This window comes from Schistocerca piceifrons, chromosome 8 (assembly GCF_021461385.2).
Source record: "Schistocerca piceifrons isolate TAMUIC-IGC-003096 chromosome 8, iqSchPice1.1, whole genome shotgun sequence".
Taxonomy (NCBI): Eukaryota; Metazoa; Arthropoda; class Insecta; order Orthoptera; family Acrididae; genus Schistocerca; species Schistocerca piceifrons.
In genome coordinates, this window is record NC_060145.1 from 207193651 (window position 1) to 207221630 (window position 27980).

A 27980-nucleotide genomic window follows, 5' to 3' on the forward strand; every position below is an offset into this window, starting at 1 on the left:
CTTGACAATAAGAAGTAGAAGGTACACTGTAATGGTATGAGCTCTGTATTCCTACATGTTTCAAGAGGTGAACCTCAAGGTTCCATACTGAGGCCCTTATTGTTGACAATCTGTATTAATGACCTATGCCATGTAAATCTGTTCTGCATGCTGATGGTATTATTTTCACTGCAACTGGGAATGACAGAGGAACTAAAGGCACAAAGCAAAGGCAACCTAAGACTCTCTAATATCTGGTTCAAAGAGAATGAATTAAATGTAAAGCAGACTAAAACTTCAAATGTAAATCAACAATGAACATTATCAGTTTTTGAAAATATAATGTATTTCCTTTCCATCCCACCCAGTAAGTCTCCCCGACCAGGATTTTGGGTGACTTTAGTGAACTCTCCGCATTTCCTAAACCTCACCAGTCCTTTTCCACAACCCTCTTCCTTCTTCTTCAGCCGTTCTGCCAGGAGAAGAAGCCACTGTCTCCAAAATCTTGCAGATTTCAATATCTTTATCAGTGTGTTCCCATTCTGCCACACTGAAAATGTAATTTTTAGTTTATGCAGTACCAACAACAACTGTATGTCAGTTAAACTTCTGGGTGTGCAATTAGATTCCAAATTAACTTGGAACCTCCATACATATTCCATATGAACCAAATTACCATTATTCATATACCTTTTACATAAATTTAGAACATGTGTGAGTGAAAGGATAATGCTCAGTTCCTATTGTGCATTTTTCATAGGTACATAACATACTGCACACTGCTTTGGGGCAGCTCAACTGGGACAAAAAAAGTTTTTACATGGAAGCAAAAGTCTATCAGATGTGTAGTGGATATTTTCAAAAGCAATGTATCTTGTACGGCACTTTTCAAGAAACTGGGTGTCAAGACAGTCCCATCATTATTTATAATTAGCTGCCTAGTCTACACAAAAGAAAATCAAGAGACCTTCTAGTTAAAGCAATCATTTCACTGTCACATCACAAAGAAAATATTGACCAACCTTTTACAAGACTAAGAAAGACACACACTAGCTACATTCATACATACCTTGGAGTAGAACTGTTGAATGCACTGCCATTAGAAGCATAGACTACCTCACCAAAAAGGTTCAGAAATGTTTCACAACACAGGTCTAAACTGAAGACTTTTTAAAATTTGTGTGTAAAATAATAGGATACCCACTATCTAAAATAATAAACCAATCTTTTGAATAAGGAAGCTTCCCAGAGGTGCTGAAGTATGCAGAAGTAAAACTGTTGCTCAAAAAAGGGTCAAGAGCGGATGTGGGGAATTATCGTCCCATCTCCCTCCTCCCAGTCCTATCAAAAATCTTTGAAAATGCTGCTGCTATGCAGATTCGAAATTTTATGGAGAAATATGGTATTATTACGGAAAACCAATTTGGTTTTCCAGCATGGCAAAAGTACTATTGATGCAATTACCAAGTTTATCGACAAGATCAGGACATCATTAGACAACGATAATAAAGTTGCAGCAATCTTTTGTGATCTCACAAAAATCATATTCTGCTCATCTATAAGCTTGATAAGTATGGGATCATGGGTAATGTTCTAAATTGGCTTACTTCATGCTCATCAAATAGGAAACAAAGTGTGATCGTCTCATCAAATGCAGCAAATTACTATTCAAAATGGAAAACAGTAGCCCACGGTGTCCCTCAAGGCTCGATTCTAGGACCTATTTTGTTTTCGTTCTATATAAATGATTTAACGAACAATATAAATGCTCAATCGATTTTATTTGCATATGACACATCTGTATTAATTGAAAACCAGGAGCCAGAAAACATCCCTCTCTACATAATAAACACAAAGAACAAACTAGAAACATGGTTCCAACTGAATGGATTAAGACTGAATATCCCCAAAACCCACATGGTGCAATTCAGAACAAAACAGTCAAAGCCCCAAGAAATTAAAATAACTCATAAAAATCAAGATATAGAAGAAGCGGATTCTGTGAAGTTTTTAGGGTTAAACCTAGATAAAAATTTAAATTGGAATAAACATGTTGACTACCTGTTAAGCAAATTATGTAGCTTTGCATTTGCTGTGCAAATATTAGCTGGTGCAACAGACATGAATACAAGGAAAATTGCATACCACAGATACTTTCGATCAGTTGTAAGGTATGGTATTATTTTTTGGGGAAATTCAAGCAATATATTGCGCATACTAAAGTTACAGAAAAGAATAACAAGGAACATGTGTACTGCCCCTCCTAGAACACCATGTTGTCCACTATTTGAAAAACAACAGTTATTAACAGTTCCCTCCTTATACATCTATGATATTATCATCTTTCTACACAGCAATTTAGAGTTATCTGAGAAAAACTGCTTCAATCACACGTATAAAACAAGAAACAAAGACAATTTTATGCTTCCCACTCATCGCTTAAACCTATATGCGCAGTCTCGTCAGTATATGGCAATGAAAATTCATAACAAGCTAAAAGGAATGAATGTTCTGAGTATGAACCTAGAGACACTGAAAACAAAGCTATATGATATACTTGTCAAACGCAACTACACTGTTGAGGAGTTCATGAAGAATGAACTGAACATTTGAGCAGGATAAATTTACATATATTCTTGTGTGTAAATGTAGCTGTCCTTCACAAAAGGAAGGAAAGAAAAATGAAAGTTTATATTAATGTTAAAATTCTTTGTATCAATTAGGCCTAAGTTGTGTTATCCATTTCTTTGATGTGTCTCCTGTACACTAATCATATGATTAGAAATTGCGTGTTATGAGGCGAATAAAACATTATTCACTATACTATACTATTCACTATGCTGTAGAGGAATTTTTTGATTGTGCAAAAGGAGATTTGAAATTTTAACTTATACTGCTTGTATACAAATCTACATGATTTAACTGTTTCTTTTGTTATTTTTATATGTACCATTATTCAACTTGTACAAACTATTAACATTAATGGTATGCAAAATGCTCAGAGATGAAATAAAAAGAAAAAGAAAAAGAAAAGACTGGAAAAAACGTTTCCAGAATTAGTTCACATTCATACAAAAGTATATAAATTTCAAATATGAATATTCTGAGAAGTAATAAAATGGTCCACCTCTTCAATGAAAGTTTGAATAAAGGTGTATTTCCATCTGAATTAAAATATACAATAGTCAAGCCATTGCACAAAAAAGGCAGCAACAAAGTAGAAAACTACCTACCCATTAGCTTAATTCCAATCCTAAGCAAAGTATTAGAAAAGATTATTTCACTATAGTTAGAAAACTTTCTTGTCAAAGAAAAAGTGCTATGAGAAACCCAACACGGTTTTAGGAAAGGCTAATCAACATCTGCCATATGTGATGTAGTACATACAATACTTATGAAATTAGATGGAAAAGAAAGGACGGAATGTTTGTTCGTAGATTTATCACATGCATTCGACACAGTATCTCGTAAGCTGTTGCTTGAGAAACTGGAAACTTATGGAATCAGAGGAATAGCCAAAAGTCTTATAAAGTCATACCTACAAGACAGATATCAGGTTACACAAGTCACACACAAAGTGGGCAACATTATTAAGAAGTACAGCTCCAGTCCAGCTATAGTAATGTATGGAGTGCTCCAAGGGTCAGTTTTGGGCCCTTTATTGTTCATACTATATGTTAATGACCTTGCCACAGAACACAACAGCAAGATACTTAACTAGGTGGATGACACAACCATTGTTAACTGGGGAACCAACGAGAATGATATGGCCCAAAGTTGTTCTGGTGTCACTTGGATTGAAGAATTACTTCCAAAACAATCACTTAAGCTTAAACATCAATAAAACAAATCTAATGGAATTTCAAATACACCACAAACAAGCTGAAATGCAATGGAGTGAAGTGTCTGATTACAGTTCAGAAATAAAATTGAAAGATAAAACTTCCTTCCTTGGCGTCATGTTAGATCTTGGGAGCGTCATATCAATTCCTTACGCCAAAAACTAAGCAAACCAATTTATGCAATGTGGACAGTGTCACAATTTCTTAAATATGACCAAATGAGTATAATCTACTATGCTTTAGTGTAGCCAACCTCACATATGGAATTGAAGTATGGGGTTGTGCTGCTGCCAAGCATGTAAATAGGGTATTCATCCTTCAAAAAAAGGCAGTTTGGATCATGTGTAAGCTTAGATATAATGAGTCCTGCAAGGCAATTTTCAAAATTAAGAAACTACTAAAACTCCCATCGCTATATATTTATAAAATGGTTCAGCTGATGCTAAAATACAAGCAGTACAATCATCTAAATAGAGAACTACAGATGTACAATACTAGGAGGGACGATGATTATCACCTGGAAAGAGATCATACAAAAAGTGCAGACAATGGCTTCTAGTACATGGGGATCAAATTTTATAACAAAATTCCAAAAAAATTAAAAAGCTTAAGTGGTAGCTGCTTTGAAATTGCCTTGAAGGAATTCCTCATCAATAAGTGTTTTTATAGTATTAAGGAATTCCTCCCAGAGGAGTAGAATACTTTCATTTGTATAAATAATATTTACATCTACCGAAAAAAGCAACATAATTTTTTTATCTGTAGACCTATTGTATACAACTGTTTCCCACAATGTTATAAAGGGAAATGATCAATATGTAAACTATCCAAAACAAATCCATGGAGAATAAATAAATAAATAAAAATAAATAAATAAATAAATTTGTACAAAGTTTTCTTTCTTTTGTGAAAAGTGAAAAAGTGGTTCTTATTTCTGAACCCTGCAGAGTGTATTGTCTTCATGACATGTCCTCACAACACCTGCTAACTACAAAATTATGTATGTAATGTCTAAGAATTCACAGAGCATGAGTCAACAATTGTCCCTATGGTAAGCAGGATTCGATGAAAATTATTGTGGAGCAATCCTGTGTGTGGAGCTATTCCTGTATATGAAATGGTGGAGGAATAATGCAAATTTGTAAAATAGTTACAAAAATTGTATTCTCCAGGATTATACATATTTGGAAAAACTGACAGACACAAAGGACTATAAAATAATGCACTGTAACAGTATGCATCAAATACACAAACACATTTCTGACATGACCCCACGGTGACAGCAGCTGCAACTCTCTTCCAAGAAGACAATGGTTCTGGTATTGGCTGACTGATCATCAATTCTAGTGATTCTTGCAGGACCTGCAATGAGAATAATTTTATCAGAGATGGGGTAATTTTATCCACTTGATATTTGTGCTGGTCATTAAGGTGTACATTAAAACTATAGTTCTATTTTAATTTAGGCTGTAATATTGTTCAAATTGCACATTATATTTTCACTAGTGTATGAAACTCTTTTTTCATTCTTTTCTTTATTTCCATCAAGAGCAAGTCTGATTATTTTATATATTTTCCTGAATAAAAAATCTCAGAAATACAGTGTAAATTTATCAGGCACAGATATGATGATTGCCAGGAAAAAAAGTCTTCACTCATTTCCAATTTGTGATTAGTTCTTAGGCAGGACTTCTGCAAGCCAGGGACTTAGAATGGTGATAAGTATTCTAATAAGTGAAAGTCAGGATAGTAGCCATTGAATTATAGCTAATCTACATTACGTGATCAAAAATGTAATGTGGAACTGATCACCTAGATGTCACAAGAGGTGGACCTGGCAGTATAAAAGGAGGCAGGGACTATTGTACCATTAATAAGCAGTAAGAGCAGAATGCGTCAGGAGAGCTCAGTGACTTCAAATGTCATAAAGCAGAATCTGTGAGCAATATGCCTGAGCATACACACAAATCATTGAAAGTGTCCCAGCAGAGTTCAAGCCGCTGTAAAGGAGATAGGTTTGTTGTAAAGGAGAAGGGTTGATAAAACCCATATTAATGCTCACTAATAGGTCTTCAGATACTTTTGGCCACATGGTGTATGTGTAACACACAGATATATGTACCAGCATAGAGCCTAATTAACTTCTGAGCTGCCAATATTTTTCTGGTACAAGTATAGTCACAGAAATAGACATTCAATACAAACCTACCTGCACCCCCATTCTATAAATTCCACTATTACAGCATATGTGCCTTCAGTGCTTCAAATATGTGCTCAGTCATAAAAACACATGTAGGCACAGACAGCCATTTGATTGCTGTACTTCACTAGCAGTCTGGGTAAAATGCAAGATAGCTTTTCTGACAGTCAAGAGGCCAACAAAAGAAATGTTTTAAACTTCACTAAGCACTCAAAGGGGCACAAACAAGACTTAAAACTAGTAGAAATAACTATGAAGTGATAGCATATGAATATTTAATCATGGATAGTTCCGACTGAAGGCACCTGTAATTGCTATGCCTGGCTTTGGTTTGGCCTCCACAGTAACATTCCTAGCAAGTATAGGAGGACATACTGCAATGGACACCGATAATTTATGTCTAAATCCTAATGTCTTTAATTGAATAGATGTAGTCCCCATAATAAATAGTTTATATGATTGTGATGGTCAAATAGCAGCAATAAAGCATCCTCATCAATCAGGTTCAAGTAAGTAAGGAAAATTAAAATTTCACACATTTGCAATTGCTGACTCTGTTACACTATGCAGAGAGAACTTATAGGATGAAAAATGAAAAGAGGTTTATCAAGAATACACTGCAGATGAGAAAATTAATTTTTCCCTAAAAATTTCTTGCAACATTGTGAATCTAGTTTTTCTTTACAATAGGCCAGAGATATTTACATTGGAAGCCTAGAAAAAGGGTAGCTGACATCTTCGATCAAAATATCTTGTACTAAGATGAGATAGCTTTATTTAATGACTTGTCTACCTCTAATCAAGATTTAACAATGCAATACAGGCAGTACTGGAATATTCTCCAGTGTGTTAGCAAGAAGGCAAAAACCATTCACCATGCGCAAAAAGTCAGTATTTCAAGATTAAGGCAAGGACAATGTGGAGCATCAGAACGAATGAAAGGAATAAAATCAGTAGAGGAAAGTAATTTTGAGCTCCAACACGATAGTGGTAGAGAGACAGATGATATGAAATTCAAATCATTAGTTACTAAATTTGTAACAGAGTCTTAGACCAGTATTATTATTATTATTATTATTATTACTTCCCTTTCTCAGATGTTATGTCTGGTTAAAAATGGAAAGCGATGCGGAGCTTGATCAAGCGTTACTTCCTTTTAACTGTACGGTATATGTTACATTGCATTTAGGGACTTTCGGGTAATTGAACATGTATCAATAATTACAGATTTCTGTAGTTGTATGTATAAGTTTGGATGTAGCTGTATTGCGTTGATGTACTGGTGGATATTGAGTGGTATGACTTCTGTAGTTGATATTATAATTGGTATAATGTCAACTTCATCTTGATGCCACATGTCCTTGACTTCCTCAGCAAGTTGGATGTATTTTTCAATTTTTTCTCCTGTTTTCTTCTGTATATTTGTTGTATTGGGTATGGATATTTCGATTAGTTGTGTTAATTTCTTCTACTTATTGGTGAGTATGATGTCAGGTTTGTTAAATGGTGTTGTTTTATCTGTTATAATGGTTCTGTTCCAGTATAATTTGTATTCATCATTCTCCAGTACATTTTGTGGTGCATACTTGTATGTGGGAATGTGTTGTTTTCTTAGTTTATGTTGTATGGCAAGTTGTTGATGTATTATTTGTACTACATTGTCATGTCTTCTGGGGTATTCTGTATTTACTAGTATTGTACATCCGCTTGTGGTGTGATCTACTGTTTCTACTTGTTGTTTGCAAAGTCTGCATTTATCTGTTGTGGTATTGGGATCTTTAATAATATGCTTGCTGTAATATCTGGTGTTTATTGTTTGATCCTGTATTGCAATCATGAATCCTTCCAGCTCACTGTATATATTGCCATTTCTTAGCCATGTGTTGGATGCGTCTTGATCGATGTGTGGCTGTGTTAGATGATACGGGTGCTTGCCATGTAGTGTTTTCTTTTTCCAATTTACTCTCTTTGTATCTGTTGATGTTATGTGATCTAAAGGGTTGTAGAAGTGGTTATGAAGCTGCAGTGGTGTAGCCGATGTATTTATATGAGTGATTGCTTTGTGTATTTTGCTAGTTTCTGTTCGTTCTATAAAGAATTTTCTTAAATTGTCTACCTATCCATAATGTAGGTTTTTTATGTCGATAAGTCCCCTTCCTCCTTCCTTTCTGCTTAATGTGAATCTTTCTGTTGCTGAATGTATGTGATGTATTCTATATTTGTGGTATTGTGATCGTGTAAGTGTATTGAGTGCTTCTAGGACTGTGTTACTCCATTTCACTACTCCAAATGAGTAGGTCAATATTGGTATTGCATAAGTATTTATAGCTTTTGTCTTGTTTCTTGCTGTCAATTCTGTTTTCAGTATTTTTGTTACTCTTTGTCTATATATTTCTTTTAGTTCTTCTTTAATATTTGTATTATCTATTCCTATTTTTTGTCTGTATCCTAGATATTTATTGGCATCTGTTTTTTCCATCGCTTCTATGCAGTCGCTGTGGTTATCCAATATGTAATATTCTTGTTTAGTGAGTTGTCCCTTGACTATGCTATTTTACTTACATTTGTCTGTTCCAAAAGCCATATTTATATCATTGCTGAATACTTCTGTTATCTTTAGTAATTGGTTGACTTATTGATTTGTTCCTGCCAGTAGATTTAGATCATCCACGTGTAGCAAATGTGTGATTTTGTGTTGGTATGTTCCAGTAATATTGTATCCATAATTTGTATTATTTAGCATGTTGGGTAGTGGCCTCAGAGCAAGGCAGAACCAGAAAGGACTTAATGAGTCTCCTTGGTATATTCCATGCTTAATCTGTATTGGCTGTGCTGTGATATTATTTGAATTTTTTTGGATTTTAAGTGTGGTTTTCCAATTTTTCATTACTATGTTTAGGAACTGTATCAATTTAGGATCTACTTTGTATATTTCCAATATCTGTAGTAACCATGAATGGGGTACACTATCAGAAGCTTTTTGGTAATCAATGTATGTGTAGTGTAGCGACCTTTGTTTAGTTTTAGCTTGATATGTCACCTCTGCATCTATTTCAGTTGCTCTTTACATCCTCGTGCTCCTTTGCAACCGCCTTGTTGTTCTTCATTTATAATTTTGTTGTGTATTGTATGTGTCATTAATTTCTGTGTAATGACTGAAGTTAATATTTTGTATATTGTTGGTAGGCATGTTATGGGGTGATATTTAGCTGGGTTTGCTGTGTCTGCTTGATCTTTAGGTTTCAGATAAGTTATTCCATGTGTAAGTGTATCAGGGAATGTGTATGGGTCTGCAATGTAGCTGTTAAATAATCACACAGATCTCTTGTTAAATAATTTAGTTAGATGTGAATGTGTTGAGGTGAACTTCTTTAGCCATAAATTTGCTATTTTGTCTTTTCCAGGGTCTTTCCAATTGTGAGTAGAATTAATTGCTCGGGTGACTTCATGTTGCAAAATTATCACTTCAGACATTTGTGGTATCATCTTCTATGTGTCTGTTTCTGCTTGTAACCACCGTGCATGCCTGTTATGTTGTACCGGGTTTGACCATATGTTGCTCCAGAAGCGTTCCATGTCTGTTATGTTTGGTGGATTGTCTATTTTTTTTGTGTGTGTTATCTATTGTCTCATAAAATTTCTTTTGGTTTGTGTTGAATGTTTGGTTTTGTTTCCTTCTATTTTCACTTTTTTTGTATCTTCTAAGTCGTTTGGCCAATGCTTGTAATTTCTATTTCTTTTCATCTAATTGCTCTATTGCTTCTTGTTGTGAGATTTTACCTAACCTTTTTCGTTTTTTGTCTGATATTTCATTTCTTATAAATTGTGTTAGCTGTCCAATGTCTTTTCTCAGTTTTTCTATTCTTATCTGTAGCCTGTGTTGCCATGCTGGTTTTGTGGGTTTCTTCTGTGTCTTGGTTGGTTCTGATCTCTGCCTAGTGTGTATATTTAGTGTAGTGAGTGCTCCCATATAAACCAGAAGTTGTAACTCTTCAGTAGTTGTATTTTCATTTATTTTGTTGTGTATGATTGTGTTGATAGTTGTTATTGTTGTTTCGACTTGTGGGTTATTTGGTGGTCTGTGCAAGAATGGTCTAATGCCTGTATTTGTATCTTTGTACTCTATATATGTGAGCTGAAATTTTTCTTCTATATCTAATATGTGTGTCACTTCGAGTTCTATTTGTGCTTGTTCTGGTGGCTGTCTTAAGATTTCGTTTTCCTCTGATTGTTTAATTGATGCGTGTTGTTCTTTGTTTGTTTGCTCTGGGATGTTTGAGTCCATTACTGTATTTTATTCTTCTGATTACACATTATTTTGTTCCAGTATTTGTTGTACTTGTTGTTTGATGTTTTCTAATTCTGACTGGGGTATCCTGTTATTTTTGATTATTACGCGGATCTGATCAGCTAGTCATTGTTCTGTTAAAAATTTTAATTCTTGGTATCTGGTAATAAATGTTGTGTATACTTGTGATCTGTATCCAGTTGTGTTGGTTCCTAAGTTTGTTGCTTGGTAATAACAGAACATGAGGTGTCAGTTAACTTCATCTGACCATCTCATCCTCTGTCTTTGTTTTCCTTCTAGAGTGGTTGCAGGAAGCATATCCTGCAAAACACCTCTATTTGGATTTAAATCATTTTCCGTGTGGCTAGCAGTGTCGTTACCATTGTGGACGGGCATAGGGTTCAAGCGTCGTCCCCAACCATGACAGCACTTGTCCGAGGCTTCATTAGCTCTCTCCTGAACCAACTAATCACACTAAAAAGGGGGGTTAGCCCTATTAGTGGTTTGTTCTTTTCGTCGCCTTTTACGACTGGCAGAACATACCGGAGGCCTATTCTTTTCCCGGGCCTCCACGGGGTTTTTATTATTATTATTATTATTATTATTATTATTACTATTATCTGATTTTCTGTTCTCTTTTCATTAGTAGTACATGTATGATAGCTACGTGAAACAACTAATTTCTTATTAAATCGATATTTCCATAAATTTAATTGTTTGCTGTATGATTTAGTAAATGTAGTTCTTCATCAGTATATTTAGTTCTTATGGAAACATTTTATTTAAAGAAATATTCATGATAAGCTGCACTCACAAACAATGTGAACATCAGAAATATAATGATGCTAAAATAGTTTGTTTCTTACCATTTTAGACTTCTCCATCCATTTGTCTATGTACACAGTGATAGTAGAACACTCAGTAAAGGAACTGCATTGGAGTATGTCAATAAAAAAAAAAAAAAAAGAAAAAAAAGAAAGGCATGTATAGCGCAACTCATTGCAAGTGCAGTGCTACCTTTGTTGTTGACATGGCTTGTTCTATTCGTCTGCAGTGATCATTTTTGCTACAGTGATCGTTTTTGCCAGCACTGTTTTGTTCTTGTTTTATTTTTTATGATGGCAGATTTAAGTGAACAACATGCAACTGTGAAATGCAGTAAAAATGCTGCTGAAACTCTTTTAATATTGAAAACAGCTCATCAGGGTGATGCTATTGGAGAAATTCAAATGGCGACAAACCTCATTCTGGATGCCCATCAGCTGCCCAAATTGACGAAAATATTGAAAAAATTCGAGAGCTTGTCTTAGATTATTGACAGACTATTGACCAACTGTCAGAGATTAGTGGGTTACCTTGTTTGTCAAAAAAGACTCGATTTGTGACTGACAGGAGACTGGGGTTCTTCCACCACGACAATGCACCTGCACACACAGCCATCTCTGTTAGACAGTTTTTTGGCTAAGAATGGCATGGTTCCACTGACACACACACCTTACACAGCTGCTTGTGACTTTTTCTTATTCCCACACATGAAAAAGAGCATGGAAGGACACTGATTTGACAAGATTGAATAAGTCAAGAAAAAAAAATGAGGGAGGAGCTGTCAGTGATTTCTAAAGATGACTACAAAAATGTTTCAAACTGGGGAAGCACTGGTGAGACACATGTATTAGTTATAATGGAGAGTACTTTGAAGGGGATAGAGTTGTTTTGTAAATGGTTTGAAAAAATACAGCTTTTAAAAAATAATTCCATCTTTTTGGGTACCCCCTCATATTCCCAAAAAATATCTGTATTTTCTTGATGATGCTGGATTCCGTTCAGTAACACATTCTTTGAATACATACACCATAACAACTCTTCACTATTCAGTTACATATGCTTGCACAGTTAAAGGTTCAGTACATAATCTTGCTTGCGTGACACTGTCATTTTTACTGTTATTCTTGACAATTCTATATTATCACTGCATGGTACATTTCATATAGACTTTCATCGTCACTACTAACTTAGTCCATGTGAAACATAGCAAAGTAGAATAACTCCATTTGCTAAGTTTTGATATAGAAACAGACAAAGTTGCAAGATTCACATTTTGTTTACTTGATGACTAGTTTCAGATTTCTGAACCCATTTTCAAATCATCCAAACTGACGAAACAGTATTTTCTGAAATATCATAGTCAGACTTGACTTTATTATATGTATGTGTATAATCTTCTGTACATGGTTTATATGCTATTTCAGAAAATACTGTTCTGTCTGTCTGGAGAATTTGTAAATGGGTTCAGGTAACCTGAAACTAGTCATCAATTAAATAAAAAGTGAATCTTGAAACTTTAGCTGTTTCTATATCAAACTGGTTAACACAAGTTGCTGCCCTGTCATTAATCCAGCAGTCTGGAAATCCATGTGCTCTGTAAATGACATGACTTTTTTTATTTCTTTTATTTCCAATTATACCTGAGTATGTAGGTAGTGGGGAGCAGATGTGGTAATTAGGACGATAAATGTTCACTCACTCTCCCATCACTCATTATGAATACTTTTATTCTTTCAGTGTATACATAATGTGTGAAGTATAGAGAGCATACTACAGAGAAATGATCTGGCAAGAATACAGTTGTTCTTGCTGCAACATGGGAGTGATATTATTGCGGGGTAGAGCTAGTGGTTCTATGTCCCCACCGTCCCCCCCCCCCCCCCCTCCCCCCCCCCCCCCCCTCCCCCACACCCATAAGTGTGGAGCACAGTGACGGGTGTATATAATGATGCGTTGTCCCATTGGTGATAGTGATGGCTGATTCATCGCAATCCACCAGATGCCTGGGCAGCCATAAAGGGAGGCCAGCCAGTGAAATCCGTGGTGGTGATGATTGGGTAGTGGTGGTGTCTGTTGAGGTGTTGGTGATTGGTGGTGTGTTGACCACTGTTGGTAAGGCTGTCGGTCCACCGGAGGCAGTGTCCAGGGTATCAGTCATCGTTATGAAGTGCTCCAGGAGCAACATGAGCAGGTAACCGTCCAAAGAAAGAGTGGATTTCGGACCTGCTGTGTCAGTCATAGGCAGAGGAGGGGTGTGAAGTGCTCTAATGACCTCGGACCTTGCTGCAGCCCGACTGTCTATTGTTGAACTTGGACATAACCAAGAGTAGTGAGTCCTGCAGTGTTGCAGAAATGTCTTCTGGGAGGTAGTCTCGCAGGTCTAGGCCGACTGTAAATTGCCTTGAGGGGCCTGGAGCTGGGCTGGCAGGGGGTAAACACCGTGTGTGTTCAGTTAAGTCCATGCTGGTTTTAGGTGGTTCAGTGACACTGTTGTCATTTTTCCAGCTTGCAAGATATCAAAAGTGTTTGGCCCTCATTTAAACACCTTAAATGGGCCACTGTGTGCTTGGTGGACAGTGGATTTGATGGTGTCAGTCCTGAGCATGATGTGTGTACGCGATTAGAGATCCTTGTGCACAAAGACGGTCAGTTTGGCATGGTGGGATGGCAATGGGATGTGGATGTGGCAGATGTGGCCCTGACACGTTTTACTAGGTCTGGCAAGTTGGGTTATGATACAAGCTCTGCTGGGAGGGTGATTGGTTCCCCATAGGGCACCTCTGCCACTGAGGTATCCAGATCTTCTTTGTAAGCAACTCATATCTCCAGCAGCACCCAGGGGAGGGTTTCTGTCCACTCCTGGTCAGGGCATATGAGCGTTGTCTTGAGGGTGCAGTGCCACCATTCCACCAGTCCTTTGGACTGAGGGTGGTAGGCCACTGTGTGGAACTGGTGGCACCCACAGAGATGGCAGAGCTTGGAGAACAGGACCGACTCAAACTGCTGGTGCTGGTCAGTTGTCAGGGACTCTGAACAGCCAAAGCATGCAGTCCATAGTGTGATGAAAGCTCGGGTGATGGTGTTGGCCAAGATATCAGTTAAAGGTGTGACCTCCACTCATCATGTTGTCCTGTCTATGGCTGCCAAGATGTACTTGTACCCATTTGAATCTGAGAGTGGCCCCACCAGGTCTATATGGACATGTTAGAAACAGTCCTTCAGGATGGGGAATTTTCTGAAGGGCGGTTGGGCATGATGTCCTGTCTTGGCCCGTTGGCATTGGATGCAGGCTCTCGTACATGCAGCACAGTCCCGTTTAATGTTAGCCCAAACAAAATGTTCTTTTATGAGTTTCAGTGTTGGGCATACTTTGGGATGAGGCAAGTTGTGGAGGAGCTTGAAAACTGTCTTCTTGATGTTCTGTGGGATGATTGGTCATTGCCTCCCATGGGATACGTCACACCAAACTAGTTTGGTTGTGCCTGCAATGGCACACTGCTTGAGCTGGGGGCCCATTGTGTGTCCAGATAGCAGATTTTGAAGGTCAGTGTCAGCTGCTTGCGCCTCTGCTACTAGGTTGAAGTCAAGGTGTGCCGATGTGCCAGTGAGTTGTGAGAGGTAGTCAGCCATCATGTTTTCTGCTCCCTGTACATAGTGGATGTCCATACTATATTGTGAAATCAAGTCCAGGTGGTGAAATCAAGGGGAGATGCTTGATGGCGGATTTTTAATAGCATAAACCAGAGGGCGGTGGTCTGTGTCGACAATAAGCAGCCGGCCCTCGATGTCATCTTGGGAGTACCAAACTGCCTCTTATATTGCCAAAAGGTCACAGTTAAAGGTTGAGCACATTTTGTGGGGGTTGGTAAGTTTCCATGAGAAAACCATAGGGGTTGGGTTGCACAGGGGACTTCCTGTTGTAGCACCTCCCCAATCTCCCGGTCTCTGGCATTGGCTGTTATAACCATATGGACATCCAGTATGGGAGTGCAAGAGTAGTGGTATGAGCAAGTTTGGTTTTGATGTTCCCGAAAGTGGCTTGCATATCATGGGCATACATTTGCCCGACATGTTCTTGCCATGGAGTGACTCTGTGAACAGCAGAAGTGTTTCTGCAGCGTGGGGGAGTTGTTACCGGTAAAAATTAATTACTCCCCACAAAAAGCACATTTCTTGATGGTCTGCTGGGGTGGGAGGTTACGGATTTTGTCTATCTTTTCCGGGGTGGGGCGGAAGCCTGAATTGTCAATGAGGTGGCCTACAAATGTAACACATTTTTGTCGGAGTTGGCATTTGTCCTCCTTGAGCACAACACCAAGCTCTGCTAGTTTGTAAAATAACACTTGGAGATGTTTCCCATGATCCTGAGATGTTTGTGAGAAGATAATTACATCATCCAAGTAACAATAGCAAAGGGGCATGGTAAAAAAACAAGCCAACAATGAACCCTTGCCAAATCTGGGCTGCATTTTTTAATCCAAAGGGCATAAAAGAGGAATTCAAATAGGCCAAATGATGTAATTAATTGCCATCTTTGCAATGCCCTCTATGGCCATTGGAATCTGCGAACAAGCTCTTCTGCACACTAAAGATGGTTGCACCAGCCAGTTCTTGGGAGAAGTCCTGAATATTGGGTACAGGATAACTATCAATGATGGTGTGCATGTTCAAATGTCTATAGTCCTGCACAGGAACCATATTTTATCATTTTTCATTCTCATAGTAATCGGTGAGGTACACTCACTGTCTGATGGCCTGATGATGCCCTCGTGTAATGGTTCCTCGATCACAGCCTTGGCCGCCTTTAGTTTGTGAGGGGCGAGGTGGTGGGACAGCATCGGACTGGTGGACTGGGAGTAGTATTAATCCTGTATACAGTACCATCATGTATGATGTTAATCTTTTTATGGGGCTGATGTGGAATAGCATGTGAGGCACATACTCCACTCACAGAGGCAGTATCACTGTTCACACTTGACCCACTTACAAGAGCAATATCACTATTTTCACGTGGTCCACTCATGGGAGCATCATCACCAGAAGTAAGAGGCACTGGACTGACCTATGGTTCTGAAGGCCTGACAGATTCTCCTGTGGATGGCTCTCATTGTTGCTGATGCAATGACAGCTGTTGCTGTGTGATGTGCAGTTGTGCCATGAGCTTGGAACAGCAGTTGCATGGTGTTCATTAGCTGCTCATGAGCTGGCATGGGTGTGGCGAAGGTCAGTGTACACAGTAGTTGTGGTTTTAAGCTCCTCAAACAATTGCTGGTACTTTAGTGTGACGTCCAATACTGTTTCAGAGGTAGGAAGAGGAGATGACAGTCTCTCATCTATCAGCAGGTGAGTAGGTGCAGCTTCCTGGCCGGGTGAGTTGCTGTGATGGTTAGGCATAGGTCAATGGCTGGGCATGAATGTGGCAGGTGGTTGTTCACATTCCACTAAAAATGCGGCACCTGGGTCCTTCATGGTGTCTGATTGTTGGTGCCTTGCTGCATCAGAGTCTTGCGAGGCTGCTGCGAGCGCAGCATGGAATAGCTCAGCTAAGGTCAGAGCAGCTCAGTGACTGTCAATTGGCTGGGCACTGCACAGTGAGAGCTGCGCAGTGGTCCCCATGGGCGCAGTCAGTGTGCAGACTGGCCTGGGCTGGCTGTAGATACAACCAGTGTTGACATCAGTGCTGGAGCCGATGCGATTGTTTATGAAGTCATGATGCTGCGCTAGGTCGGCAAGGTGTAACCGAGTTTCCAGCAATTTGTCCTCATGCATTAGCATGGCCGTCTGTATGTTTTCAGGCAACTTGAAAAGCCATAGTGACCAGAGAGCATGATCTGGTAAGCGTAACCTGGAAGCGTAACCTGCACCAGAGCGCTGACATGGTGTGTGGTCCAGCGACGTCTCAGTGATGGCTAGGTGGAGTTGTTGTTTGGGTAAATGTGATAGGCACTATAGTATGAGCCTCTTCACTGTCCTGTATCTATCAGTGGTTGGTGCATGCAATACGAGGTCATTGATAATACTGGTGTTGGTGTGGAGGTGGTTCAAAAGCACCAAAACCTTGCTGTGGTCATCTGTGATCCCAGCTGACTGTGTCATGCACTCACAGAGAGGGAACTATACCTGTGGAGAGTCAAATTGTAACAGCGGCAGATGTAACTTGGTGTGCGGCCGGTGGTAATCTGCCTGGTGGCAATGGGCCGGGACCAGTATGAGGTCATTGTAATCATGCAAAGTACATGGTGTGGTAATAGTTGGAAACAGTCTTGGTTGCAACCAAGACTGCTTCCAACTAATACTATTGAACACTGGTTTGCTGTTCATGCCACAGATGGACTGGAAGAATTTCTACGTGGTGTGGGTTCATGAACACCATCTGGTGGCACCAATAGAGGTGGCAGATGGCGTCACAGCGAGGTAGTTGCAGTAGGTGTGTCAGTAGAGTGGGCATCATGACTGATTACCATGGGACATGGGGCAGGTGTCACAGCTGGTACGTCGGCATCATGGAGGATGGCGTCGTAGTGGGGTACTTAGAAATGAGCCATGTTGGACAGATCCTGGTTGGTGACAATCGTGACGGATGGCGCATCGGCGTAGGTCACCTGACGTGGTGGCTGTTGTAGGTACTTCTTATTATACCATGGTGCATGGATCGTAGCTGCGGTAAGGCTTGCCGTATTGATATGCTATGGTCGCAAGGTGTGAAAACCCTGTGTGGTTGCAGGTAGACAAGGTGTGTCTGCTTGTTGAGTGGTGTCATGTGGTAGGTGTGGCCAAAAGTGCAGCACAGCTGTTGTTGGTGGGGGTCATCGTGATGTTGTGACGTGGGTCACAGCGTGGCCATAACAAATGTGGCATCACCTGGGTGACGTACGGTACGGTGCAGAACATAAAGTTCAGGTGCAGGCTGTAGAAAAACATGGCCTGGCACAGGAAGATCACCTGTAGGATGGATTTGTCCATAATAACCTGCAAACATTGGTTCTCTGCGGTGGAAGGTGGTTGTATATGGTTGTGATGGTTTGTCAACAATTGCAGTTTTCTGGAGGGTGTCAGTAATTTGGTACATTGCACATGGAATGTCGATAAGCACTGAGTCACTAGAATGAAAATGAGTGCAGTGTGGTTCATTAACACTGTCACTGACTGGTATATTAGCACTGGTCAGGTGAGAATTGGGGACAGTGGCGGGCAGCCATTGCTCATCATGTATGGTCACTGACGATGTAGCACAGTTAATTAAGGGAGTGGCAGGCTCTGTCTCACCACCTTCACTGATAATATCATACTTGATTTGTGATTTAGTGTGTTTATCCATTTGGCGAGAGGCAACGATGCCCTGGTCCAGCAGTTGTTGAAACAATGGGAACATTGTCGACTTTTCGAGAACCACAGTTGCACTGGATATATTATCTGGGAATCAAGTGTTCTCTCTGTAGTGATGCCAGGTAATGAAGCACCATTGTGAGGTGCATTCTTGGCGGTGTGAAGTTTGAATCCCACAGTGATCAGCAGCGTGTCAGCATGAGTATAGCTCAGTAATTCGCGGCACGGTTCAAAAGAAAGTAACGGCGTTACCACTGTAGGTAATGGGGAGCAGGCATGGTAATTAAGACAATAAATAATCACTATGAATAGTTTTATTCTCGCAGCATATACACAATGCAGATAGTGCAGAGCGTGCACTACAGTTAACTGATCTGGTAAACATAGTTGTTTTTGCTGCGGTAGAGCAGCGATATTATTGAGGGGTGGGGGGGGGGGGGGGTAGAGCCAGTGGTTCTACATCACTACAACCATATCATGTGTACACAAAATTGCCAAATTTCTATTCACGAAGTATTATTTACAGTATAATTTACAATCTGCTGATTCCAGTGATGTAATTGTTTTTCAAGCAACATTTACATTTAATAGGAATCTGTAATTTAATAGTGTCAGCTATTATGTGAATGTATAAATGTTATGAACTAGTAATTGTTTACTTCTGAAATGAGACAGCTAAATTGAAAACCCTAGTTGCCTTGTTCCAATAAACATTTTAACTTTTATGAAAATGTGTAAAGTATAAAACTATTCATAATTAAAGTTTACAACATACACAAAATATACATGAAACACAGGGCAACAATCAGTTGTATGATGGAATGATGACAATGAAAATTTGTGCCAGATTGGACTCAAAGCCATATTTCCTGCTCATTGTGAGCAGTCTCCTTACCATTTGGCTATTCAAGCTCGACTAACAGCCAGACCCTAATTTCTGTATGGCATCAACCATGTGTCTACAACCTGTAGTCATACATCCATTATGTACAATGCCATAAAGGGAAGACATTTTACTTGAAAGTCACTTGCCCAGTGTCAATAGATAAAAATGATATAGCAGTGCCTGTGTTATTCTGAATTACAACACTATGTTTCTATGGATATGCATGCATGTCCAAAGAAACAGGCACTGCGGCAAATACAGTCATAATGGAATACGTGAAATGTCTTCACAATTGTTAATGTAGACAACCTGCATGCATGCATGTCCGAAGAAACATTGCACCATAATTTGGAATAACACAGACATTGTTAAATTGTATTAATCCACCAGCACAGGGTGAGCAACTTTTTTAGTAAAATGTTTCCTCTGTATGGGAATATACATAATGAATGAATGAGTACAAGTTGTAGACACATCGTTGTCAACATATGGAAGTTTGGAGTTGCACTCAGATAGCTAGATGGTAAGGAAAACCACTAGCGATAAGCAGGAAATCTGCATATGAGTCCCAGACTGGCACAAATTCTCATTGTTGTCGTTCCATTACACAGCTGATGGCTGTTTATATTCACAATGGTGATAGCATTTCATGTATTTCATTATGGCTGTAGTTGCTGCAGTGCCTGTTTCTTCATACATGCATGCATCATAATTCAGAATAACACAGGCACTAATATATATCATACGGAAAATATATTCATTTGAACTGTTAAGCATATTTAATTTTGAGAATTGACTTATTTTTGTTGCCCTTATTCTTCTGAACTAGAAAACAGCTTTGATTGTTGAAATAGTATTTTAAATAAGAAATTAAGTAAATTATGGATATTACAAACCTGCAGAATTTACATAAAGCTTGGTAAAGCCCTATAGAATTAGTAAATATTTCCACTAATTTCATTAATTTTACAGTTACCTAACATACAGGTAAACCAAATTATTATTTGGTTCAGAAGAACTCCACACACACTAAGTTTGACATTATTCTCAATACAAACTAAAATTCTCAGTGGTTGTATTTAAACTTTCCCTATTTAACACATTACAACACAGAAACTAATTACCGTATGAGTACCAAACTTGGTAACATTAATGTCCAGAATATGGGTGCATGATTTCCATACATCACAGCACAACGGTCCAGTTCCAACTCTGGCCACCCGGTGCATTGATCAGTTATCATGATTCATAGTCTCTCATACCAGACCAGTCACAGTGCACTTGATGTGTCAACATAAGCCTTGGACAAAAAGAGCAGGGCATTATTTTTTGAAGCTCTGTTATCAAAACAACAGTAATGCTGCAGCTGCAGTTGGAGAATTTTGCAAGCTGAAAGGATTATAGAAGTGTCCGCTTTCTCCACCTGTTGTGCGGAGCATGATGAAGAAGTTCGAATTAACTGGAGAACTGGGCGTTGCTCCGGGAAGAGGATGGCCCAATAGTCAGGCAGTGTGTGTGCTGTGACGTGACAGTTGAACATCCCAGGGTCCACTGCTTCAAACCATTCTCAAATGGTATCTGTACAAGATCCATATTGTACAGCAGCTTGAACCACCAGATGCACAATGATGGACTTCACTCTACACTTTTTTGCAAGGATTGAAATTCATGATGGCTGGCCCTGGACCGTCCTATGGACAGATAAAACTAGTTTTTCTCTGACAGGTGAGGTCAACACACACAACTGCTGAGTGCTGGGATCTTCACCTCCAGTCACTGTGCGTGAAGATCCTCTGTATGGGGAACATGTAACCGTATGGCGTGGATTCACGGCTATGTTCATCATTGGCCCATTCGTTTTTGAACAGGTTGGCACTCAAGGATCAAAGACATGTAGTGTGACTGGCCAGTGTTCCTGCGATATGCTTTGCCAGCATGTCATACCTGCCCTACAGGAGATGGATGCATTGAACTCAACAGTTTTCCATGCAAGATGGGGCCCCACCACACATCACTCGTGATGTTCACCTGCCTCTCTGAAACACATTTGGAAATTATCATATTATCAGCCAATCATTTCCAAATGCATGGCCAGCATGATCATCTGATGTCACTCCTGTGATTTCTGGTTGTGGGACTACCTGAAGGACAGGGTTTACCAGGGGAACATTCACACATGTGCTGATCTGAAGTGCAGTATATCAAGAGAAATAGCCAGCATACCTACGGACATGCTTCGTTCTGCTTTGCAGAGTGCAATTCTGCACTTTCATACTCTTCTGGACACTAATGGGTGCTGTACTGAGCCCCTTTTGTAGCAGTAATGGTACCAGTATGTAACAGTATGATGTACCATAACAGCACATTAAAAGTCTTTCAATCGAATTAATTCTGCATTATTTCTCTTCCCCATGTCCTTGACATTAATGCTACCAGGTTTGGTCCTCATACAGTAATTAGTTTCTGTGTTATAATGTGTTGAATAGGGAAAATTTAATTATAACCACCTGGTATATTTATAGAGTTCACTTATTATTAATGTGCTTGCCTATATGTACTACTATTAGACAACGGGTCCAGCAGTCTACGAGGTGTGATTGGAAAGTTTTAAGAACCGGCTTGTAATTGTACAATGGTGGGACTTACATGCTACTGTGATGCATCTCCTTCAAAATAGTCCCATTCTGACTGAACACACTGACTCAAATGGTGTTTCCACTTTTGGAAACATTTCTGGAATGTTTTTTTCCTGAAGATTGTTAAGGACACTTTCCATATTTGCCTGGATGTCTTCAATTGAGCCAAATCACTTCCCTTTCAGTGAAAATTTCAGTTTAGGAAATAGGTAGAAGTCCGCAGGGGCCAAATCAGGGGAATATGGGAGTTGTGGAAGCACAGGAATTTTGAAGTTGGTCAAAAATTCAATGATGGAGAAGGCACGATGAGCCAGAGCATAGTCATGATGTAACACAAAACTCCTGTCTTCCACACCTTTTGGCATAAACACTCAAGGGCACATTTGTAGTATTCCTGTCCTGTCCTGTCCTCCAGGGGTAAATTCATGATGCACAATACCAGTAGAATTGAAAAAAATCACCAACATTGTCTTCACCTTCGACTGACTTTGCTGTGCTTTTTTCGGTCGTGGTGAACCTGGAGTCTTCCACTGCGAAGACTGCACTTTGGTTTCAGGATCATATCCACATGCCCATGATTTATCATCTGTAATTACCCTATTTAACAAATCTGGGTCATTGTTAGTCTGATTAATCGGTTCTTGGCACACTTCAAGTCGGTATTGCCTCTGATCACTTGACAATACTTTTGAAATGAATTTTGCGGACACTCGACACATTTTCAGATATTCAGTTAAAATTGACTGAACTGACTAGCAACTTAAATTAAGTTCATCAGCCATCTCCCTAACTGTAAGTATATGATCAGAGGGCACCAAGTTGCAAACTTCCACAACATTTTCATTTGTTTTTCAGGTTGAAGGAATGTTGGGTCCGTGTTTCATCTTCAAATGATTTGCAGCCATTATTAAATCTGTTGAACCAAGCAAAAACATTTGATTGGCTGATACAATTATCTCCAAAAGCTGTTTTTAATAGTTTGTAAGTCCTAGAAGGTGGTTTCATGGTTTTCAAACAAAATTTCACATAAACTCGTTGCTCCATTTTTACGTCCATTTTCACACAGACAGAATATGGCAACAAGCCCTAATAGACCTGCAGTCAACCAGCTGCCACATAAAACTGAATAAAGGAAATGCAGTTTCCAGTCATAGGGCATTCAAGGACTCACTCCCCACCCTCTGTGTCCCTGTCCACTAAACCAGTAAGCAGTGGCAGATCCGTTCTTAAGACTTTCCAATCACACCTCGTTTAAGTAACATTCACATTCTGGTCGCATCTCATGACACCATCAGCTAACATCATGTAGTAATTTTGGTCTATGTAATATCTTTTGTAGACTTCTTTGAGTCTGCCTTAATTATTATTTGCACAGTTAAGATCTACATGACAGAGTCTTGATTAGCAAGTTTCATGTTCAGTTTGCCCACATCCAATTAACATCTGAATGCCATGTCACTAATATGTGCTAGCCTGGGTGTTACAATTAGTCATATAATTATTTTATTAATTTATTTGGAGAATCTGGATGGATTCATATACATAACTTCTAAGTGTCAGAGAGTCAGCAAGGTTCAGTCACTAGTTCTAAAAACTATATATCATCAGTCATTTTCCTTCAGATGGTGTTTTATAATGATTTACTGTGTGGAGAAAAGTGAGGGAGGACTTCAATATAGGAAAGGCATACTAAAGAAATTGTGACTGTTTAAAGTTTCTTAATTGTGTTTGCAAATTTGGTGTAATAGTATTATCCTATTGGTAGAATGTAGTCAATACTATGAAAAGATAATTTATAGAATGAGCTGATCACTGCCAAAATTCATTGTGACACTAATAAATATGGAATAATCTCAAGTGTAAATCAATGGTGTCACGTACATCATTGAATAATTTAGTTTAAATTCCCACCTGTTTCAGAATACCAAACTTCAAATCTCTCATCATTACCAAGGACTTGCAACTCTACAACCAAGTTAGTGGTATTACATATTGTGTCCTGTAGTTTTGGAGCTTGTTACAGAAGAGTATAGTGAAAAAAAGACTCACTATTAAAAATATAGTGACAGCAGCAATGAAACATTCATATTCTGGTCGCATCTCATGACACCATCAGCTAACATCATGTAGTAATTTTGGTCTATGTAATATCTTTTGTAGACTTCTTTGAGTCTGCCTTAATTATTATTTGCACAGTTAAGATCTACATGACAGAGTCTTGATTAGCAAGTTTCATGTTCAGTTTGCCCACATCCAATTAACATCTGAATGCCATGTCACTAATATGTGCTAGCCTGGGTGTTACAATTAGTCATATAATTATTTTATTAATTTATTTGGAGAATCTGGATGGATTCATATACATAACTTCTAAGTGTCAGAGAGTCAGCAAGGTTCAGTCACTAGTTCTAAAAACTATATATCATCAGTCATTTTCCTTCAGATGGTGTTTTATAATGATTTACTGTGTGGAGAAAAGTGAGGGAGGACTTCAATATAGGAAAGGCATACTAAAGAAATTGTGACTGTTTAAAGTTTCTTAATTGTGTTTGCAAATTTGGTGTAATAGTATTATCCTATTGGTAGAATGTAGTCAATACTATGAAAAGATAATTTATAGAATGAGCTGATCACTGCCAAAATTCATTGTGACACATAAATATGGAATAATCTCAAGTGTAAATCAATGGTGTCACGTACATCATTGAATAATTTAGTTTAAATTCCCACCTGTTTCAGAATACCAAACTTCAAATCTCTCATCATTACCAAGGACTTGCAACACTACAACCAAGTTAGTGGTATTACATATTGTGTCCTGTAGTTTTGGAGCTTGTTACAGAAGAGTATAGTGAAAAAAAGACTCACTATTAAAAATATAGTGACAGCAGCAATGAAACAGTGATTCCGCTGCAGATGTTAAAGTGCAGGAACTGTTATTTATGATAACATGTGGACTTATAATTGTAAAAGTGAACAGTAAACAGAAAAATAACTGGAAAAATGAGTGTGTAATTCAGTATTATCAGGACAAAAATGATAATATCAGGATTGTGTCACACTGAAAACTAGCCAGTAAGAGACCAATAAGAGCAATGCCATATTGGACACAGTCAGATAATAACAAGTTGAAGAGACAGCAGCCATACTTGATGCAATCACCCAGTGATGGCCCGATGTAAATGTCTGACAGCAGCAGCAATGACTCTGATTAAAAAGAAAAAGAAAAAGAAATGTTTATCTTATCAAGCACTATTTATAATATTTTCAAAATGAGTGCTATAAAAATGGAGGATAGTGTGTGACGACAAAGAGCAAGGCCTGGGAATAAATGATGAATAAGAGATGACAGAAATATGAACTTTATGATGATAGTGGGAGAAAATAGGAAGAATCAATCTTTTATGATGAAGTAAATGCACCCACACAATACTGATGGAATTTTTGAATTTTCAAGACTGTAGGTTATCTACTTGAAAAGGACAAAAAAGGAATTTAAAAGTAACAACAGCATTAGGAAAAGGATAGATTGGTACTCACCATAAAGAAGACTCACTGCATTGCAGATAGGTACAATGAAAAGACTGTTCCACACTGCAGCTTTTGGCCAAAGCATTCTTCAGTAAAGAAAACTCACACACATTCACACAAGCAAGCATACTTCATGCACACATGACCATAATCATCAGCAGCTCCAACTGGTTGGAGTTGCCAGTGGCAGCAGTCATGTGTGCATGAGGTGTGCTTGCTTGTGTGAATGTGTGTATGTGTGTTTTCTTGTTGATGAAGGCTTTGGTCAAAATCTAAAACATGTAACATTTTTTTTGTTGTTCCTGTATGCAATTAAAAGAGTCATCTTTGCCGTGAGAAGCAATCTATCCTTCTGCTAATATTGTTGATATTGCAACTTGGAGTTTCCATAGTTTGATTTTAAAAGTAACATTTCCTTATACACAAATATTCCGCACGTCCAGGGCCTCGCTGCGATGGAGCACTTCCTTTCACACCGATCATCTGGCACCCTACCTAAAACCTCTTTCCTCATTACCTTAGCCAGCTTCAACCTGACTCATAATTTCTTCACTTTCGAAGGCCAGACATACCAACAATTAAAGGGAACAGCCATGGGTACCAGGATGGCCCCCTCATACGCCAACCTATTTATGGGTCGCTTAGAGGAAGCCTTCTTGGTTATCCAGGCCTGCCAACCCAAAGTTTTGTACAGATTTATTGATGACATCTTCATGATCTGGACTCACAGTGAAGAAGAACTCCAGAATTTCCTCTCCAATCTCAACTCCTTTGGTTCTGTCAGATTCATCTGGTCCTACTCCAAATCCCATGCCACTTTCCTTGACGTTGACCTCCATCTGTCCAATGGCCAGCTTCACACATCTGTCCACATCAAACCCACCAACAAGCAACAGTACCTCCATTATGACAGCTGCCACCCATTCCATATCAAACGGTCCCTTCCCTACAGCCTAGGTCTTCATGGCCAATGAATCTGCTCCAGTCCAGAATCCTGAACCATTACACCAACAACCTGAATACAGCTTTCGCATCCCACAACTACCCTCCCAACCTGGTACAGAAGCAAATAACCAGAGCCACTTCCTCATCCCCTCAAACCCAGAACCTCTCACAAAAGAACCCAAAAGTGCTCCACTTGTGACAGGATACTTTCTGGGACTGGATCAGACTCTGAATGTGGCTCTCCAGCAGGTGTACGACTTCCTCAAATCCTGCCCTGAAATGAGATCCATCCTTCATGAAATCCTCCCCACTCCACCAAGAGTGTCTTTCCACCACCCACCTAACCTTCGTAGCCTCTTGGTTCATCCCTATGAAATCCCCAAACCACCTTCCCTACCCTCTGGCTCCTACCCTTGTAACCGCCTCTGGTGTAAAACCTGTCCAATGCACCCTCCCACCACCACCTACTTCGGTCCTGTAACCCAGAAGGTGTACACGATCAAAAGCAGAGCCATGTGTGAAAGCGCCCGCTTGATTTACCAACTGACCTGCCTACACTGTGAAGCTTTCTATATGGGAATGACCAGCAACAAACTGTCCATTCGCATGAATGGACACAGGCAGACAGTGTTTGTTGGTAATGAGGATCACCCTGTGGCTAAACATGCCTTGGTGCACAGCCAGCACATCTTGGCACAGTGTTACATCGTCTAGGTTACCTGGATACTTCCCACTAACACCAACCTCTCAGAACTCCGGAGATGGTAACATGCCCTTCAGTATATCCTCTCTTCCCGTTACCCACCAGGCGTCAGCCTCCACTAATTTCAAGTTGCTGTCGCTCATACCTCACCTGTCATTCAACAACATCTTTGCCTCTGTACTTCTGCCTCGACTGACATCTCTGCCCAAACTCTTTGCCTTTACAAATGTCTGCTTGTGTCTGTATATGTGCAGATGGATATGTGTGTGTGTGTGTGTGTGTGTGTGCGAGTGTATACCTGTCCTTTTTCCCCCCAAGGTAAGTCTTTCCGCTCCCAGGATTGGAATGACTCCTTACCCTCTCCCTTAAAACCCACATCCTTTCGTATTTCCCTCTCCTTCCCTCTTTCCTGATGAAGCAACAGTGGGTTGCGAAAGCTTGAATTTTGTGTGTGTGTTTGTGTTTGTTTGTGTGTCTATCAACATACCAACACTTTCGTTTGGTAAGTTACATCATCTTTGTTTTTAGATATAAAAGTAACATCGGTAGTATAAATTCAAAATTGGACAAAAAAAAGTAGTTACGTTAAAAACAATATTGGTACCAGAATGAAATTTTTACTCTGGAGTGGAGGGTGCACTGATGTGAAAGTTACTGGAAGATTAAAGCTATGCACCAGATAGATACTCAAACTTGGAACCTTTGCCTTTCATGTGCAAGTGCTCTACCTACTGAGCTATCCAAGCATGACTCACAACCCATTTTCAGAGCTTTATTCCCTCATCTCCTACCTTCTAAACTTCATTGAGGCTCTCATGC

At 39.2% G+C, this 27980-nt stretch overlaps 1 protein-coding gene across 1 annotated transcript in view; it reads right to left on the reverse strand.

Annotated features, from left to right (window-relative positions):
- Positions 1 to 5081: 5081 nt before the first annotated feature.
- Positions 5082 to 27980, reverse strand: part of LOC124712210 — a 128559-nt gene continuing 105660 nt past the window's right edge. The window contains exon 6 of the mRNA XM_047242506.1: positions 5082 to 5183. The gene's annotated coding sequence lies outside the window, so the exon portion shown is untranslated. The remainder of the gene's footprint in view (positions 5184 to 27980) is intronic.